The following is a 4,445-nucleotide window of genomic DNA, read 5'->3' as shown; positions in this document are numbered from 1 at the left end:
CACACGCTCCACACGCCAATGACAATATGTTGTATCCATGAAGTGATGTAGTGGCATTGTCAACGGCATCTAGTTAGTGGAAAATTTCAGGCACAGATCATATGAGACTTGCTGAAACATAACACAACGAGAGTCAAACTGCCAAATGGCCTTCTGCGTCCTTTTAGGAGGTCCGCCAAAGCATGCCCATAATTTTTCCCTGACTTCTGTATATAATATAAATGTCAGGGCAAGAGTATTAGGAGATGATTATTAGGATTTCCCCAGCAGCACGGTGGAGCGTTGGTTAGCACATCCACAGGGTGCAGGGTTCCATTCTGGCGTCGGTCTTTCTGCGTGGAGTTTGCATGTTCTCCCTGTGCCTGCGTGAGTTTTGTCTGGTTTCCTCTGACCTTCTAAAAACAACTATTACAATGCAATGATCTAAGTTCGAAGTGCATGCATTTTGAAGCATGCGCACCATGGTGCCGAAGAAAGACCACACTTAGTGGGGCTACACCAGCAGAGGTGCAAACAAATTGGCATTGCTAACAACCTCTAGTATTCCCTCAAGTAACAAAGCAAGTGCAATGCATTTGTTACACATGCTGTAGTCATTATCCATCAAATTTGTAATCAGGTGATAGTCTCATTCGGGTATCCGTCGCAGAAACATGGCAATGAAACATGTCAGCGTATATTGGTGTGGTCAAACTGATGGACACTAAAGTTCTATGCAGGTATTTCATAGACAAGCAAATCTCCCCCTCATAGACTACTGGAACTAAAGCATGCACTTGCAGCGTTACCATAGGAAAGACCCTAAAAGTGAATTTGCCATAAAGGCTGGTAATAATGGTTGCCTCTCTGACCTCAAAGTACTCCTGTGTCACCTCTGATCACTGGTGTCACTTCCCATTAGGCTCCTCAAACTGGGGCCAACGGTGAGAGCCATAAGTCCTTTGACAGCGACCTTGAACGTGTGTGTGTGTCTGTGTTTGCGTGTTGGAGTGCATGCGTGCAAGCATTCCCAGCCTGTACGTGTGACTTATCTATTATTCTTTCCTCCACTTCTTTCTCGTCAAGGCCATCAATGATCAGTGGAGGTTAAAAGGTACAAATCACCCTTCCTCCTCCATGCTGCCCTCCAACCCACCTCGCACTCCTACAACATCCCGCACCACCCCGTCCATACGCCCGCCCAGACATGGACCGCCCTCCAGGGGCTCAAAGCTCATTCATGTGAGGGACTATGTTTCCCGTTGAAGGTCCGTTGGGAATCAGAGGCAGCGAATGGCAATTACTCTTCGGCTTTAATTGCCATTATCATTTTAGCGGGCTGACAGAGACGGATCACTTGGCAGGACCCAGTTGGTACTGAAGCGAGGGGGTTGTCCAGGTAAAAGGTTTGGGGAGAAAGAGGAGAAGTGAACGTACAGTTTCTTTTACTCTGCAGCCTATTGAGACATTCATTTATTTTATATATTTACAAAATGTATATAATAACGACCACTCTACTCTGTGGGAACACTTTGTGGAAAGCAGCAAACAACAGCAAAATGTATAACCATAAAGCATGCCTGTGTGTTTTGAATGACTGAATGAATGACATGTGAAAATGATAAGAAAATAACTAAAGACAAAATAAAAAACAAACTTGTTACCTGTTACAAGCAACACTGTACATGAACTTTGTAGATTTTCAAGAAGGCTTTTGACTCTGATACTATACTTTGTCATGAACTAGAATTGAGATTGTGAGCATCATTGACCTCTCACTTAGGAAATATGACCAGTTCAAGCACAAAATCTGGCAAGCGCAATTTCGACTAAAAATATTGCCACGCCCACTCGGAGACTGCCTCTCTGCATCACCTAATTTTATGCCTGTGTGTGCAAGGGGAAAGGCCAGAGCAAATGGGAGGAGGCATATTAGTGTAACCTACTGTGAAGCCTAACAAGCAGCACAACTGCGCCGCCATAATTCAGGTCCTGTAAAACTGTCAGTGGAATTAAGAGGTCCCCATTATAGGTGCCCGTGCGAGTGCCTCGATGCAAAATATCAGTGTCTTCCCTAGGGCCAGCAGCGCCAGATAATTTTAGCTACTTAGTGAATCATCTTCAAGGCTCAGTTGAGGTTACATGCGGATTTTATATAAATTCTTTAACTAGGTTGATCGCATTTGGTGCTTTTGGAGGTCAGGCTTCAATGTCTTCACATCACCACAGCCTGACGAAGAGTTGTGGGGTGATGGATGAAAATACATTACCAAGCTGTCCAACCTGAATTATTGGTTTGTCTGTTGATAATCCTTATTTGTCTCCCGCTGACATTAAGACAAAATCCGTCAGTGGGGACCAACAAGCGAAGGACTGTTGATGGAATATCGAGGGGAGAGGGTGGGGGAAGGGGCAGTTTAAGGCCTCTGCCTCATTTAGAGAAAAAAAGATACTTGAAGGGAAACCTCCATTTTACTTCCCAGGTGTGAAAAATGAAAACTATAAGGAAGACAATAATAAAAATAGCAGTATGAGTGGACAGGCCTGAGCAATCCATTACTCAAATCTGCTTTGGGCGGCGTGGTAAAAATGTGCTGCTCACTGCAAAAGCATGCATCACCGCCAGGCCAAAACAAATGGGCTGTCTCCCGTGTCTTTACCTCCAATTGTTCAAGCATTGGCGGGGAGAACTGCGGCCTGTCCGAACAACTCAGGCCTGTCCTTCTGAGGGACGACATGAACATGAGAGAGACATCAGATGCATACCATGACAACCCTGAAGGGGCCAGCTAAGTTTGAAGCGGAGGAATAATTGCAAGCAATCTAACTGTATTGTATACAAAGATTTTGTGTAAACAACACAAGTTAAAACTGCAGAGCTACAAGATGTCAAATTACAGCACTCTCTTTGATGACTCACCATTTCACTCTGATTCAAGTCCAGACTTTGATGATAGGCCACTTCTTTTTTGTCCAGATCTGGAAAGAGAAAAGCCTGGATGTGAATCATTTCATAAATAAAATCAACTTTGAAAAACAACAATATGAGAAGAGAGCAAATTGTCACAGAGCGGACGGAGCAAGGGGACCAAATGCAGCATGGACCAGGGTTTATTCAGCAAAACAAACTAACGGACTTGGCAAACTGACATGACTTAACAAAACAACAAGAGGACTAACCGACAGGGACGTGAAACAAAGGACGTGCAGACATTAAGACATGACGACAACAATGATCCGACCGGCAGTGGGGGGCAGGCAGGACTTAAATACACGACAGGTAACAAGAGGCAGGGTGAGAATGATCACACTAATCATGGGCACACAGGAGGGGAGGGGCGAGCACACAGACAGAAACCATGACAACGGACACATAGTAAAACGGCTGGGGATGAGACGTGACAAATATTTTTCCATGCCAATTTAAATGAAGTTGAGTCAAGTAAAGTCCTCATGATTAAAGCTGTATTTGTTCAGCAAGACATAAGGAGAAGTATGTCAACAGAGGAGAGAAGACAGACGGAGCGAGGGAGTGTCACTGCCCTCCCTTGTCTTATTGACTTTTAGCTTGAGAGTCCCTGGGAGGCCATGATTGAAACATTCAGCGTTGGATATTAATTTAATGCCGCATGTTTTCCACACTCATCTCGCTTTCCGTGACTGTTTTTTTTTTTGCTCAGAAAGCGCCATTAGGGCTTCATTGCCCCCATGCGCCGCTTGAGGCTGCGGCCGGCACAGCTTTACAGCTCAATGCGGGCCGTATCCTGGTGCGACACAGCTGGGCTCAATGACACATTTCCACTTTCAAACAGCACTCGTGATTAAGACACCGCTGCGCTTTGGCGCTGTTCGTCCCCAGCGCGGTCGTTAGCTGGGATGGGCCCGCTAATGACGAGTAGTTTACAATATGGCATGGCGACATAATCGGCCTCCTGTCATCATGTTGTGACAGTGGAAGTTGGCATTTTACAGCCTGTAGCTCTTTACATGTCATCCATCTGAAAGACGATGCACTGACGGAAATGAAGAAAGATATTTTCTGTAATGATGATCCTTAAGTGTGTATCAAATATCGCCTGATGAGAAGTACGTCAAAACCATTCGCCGGGAGCTAAATGAGTGACAGCCACCCTGGCAATAGTTTGCAGCAGTGTTGACAGATGCATGTGTGACATTATATCACATATACAGTGAGGAAAATAAAATGAAATTGTCTAAAAGGGAACACAGATGTGAGGAAGTCAATAAGATGAGCGTGAGATTGAATGTGTGTAATAGAAACGAGTGGCAGTGATGCATGAATTTGTTAGTCTGTTGACAAAAAAGAGGAAATGTATACATTTTATATGAAAACATTCAACTCGCACTGATATGGCCATCATCCATCATGCATTTGCAAACAGGCTGGATAATACTTCTGGTTGTGTAACTCTGGTGTGCACAAACACGCACACACAGCCACACAC

Source organism: Syngnathus typhle, linkage group LG2 (assembly GCF_033458585.1).
Source record: "Syngnathus typhle isolate RoL2023-S1 ecotype Sweden linkage group LG2, RoL_Styp_1.0, whole genome shotgun sequence".
In the NCBI taxonomy this organism is placed as follows: domain Eukaryota; kingdom Metazoa; phylum Chordata; class Actinopteri; order Syngnathiformes; family Syngnathidae; genus Syngnathus; species Syngnathus typhle.
The sequence above is the reverse complement of the archived record's forward strand: the minus strand, read 5'-3'. Positions refer to the sequence as shown.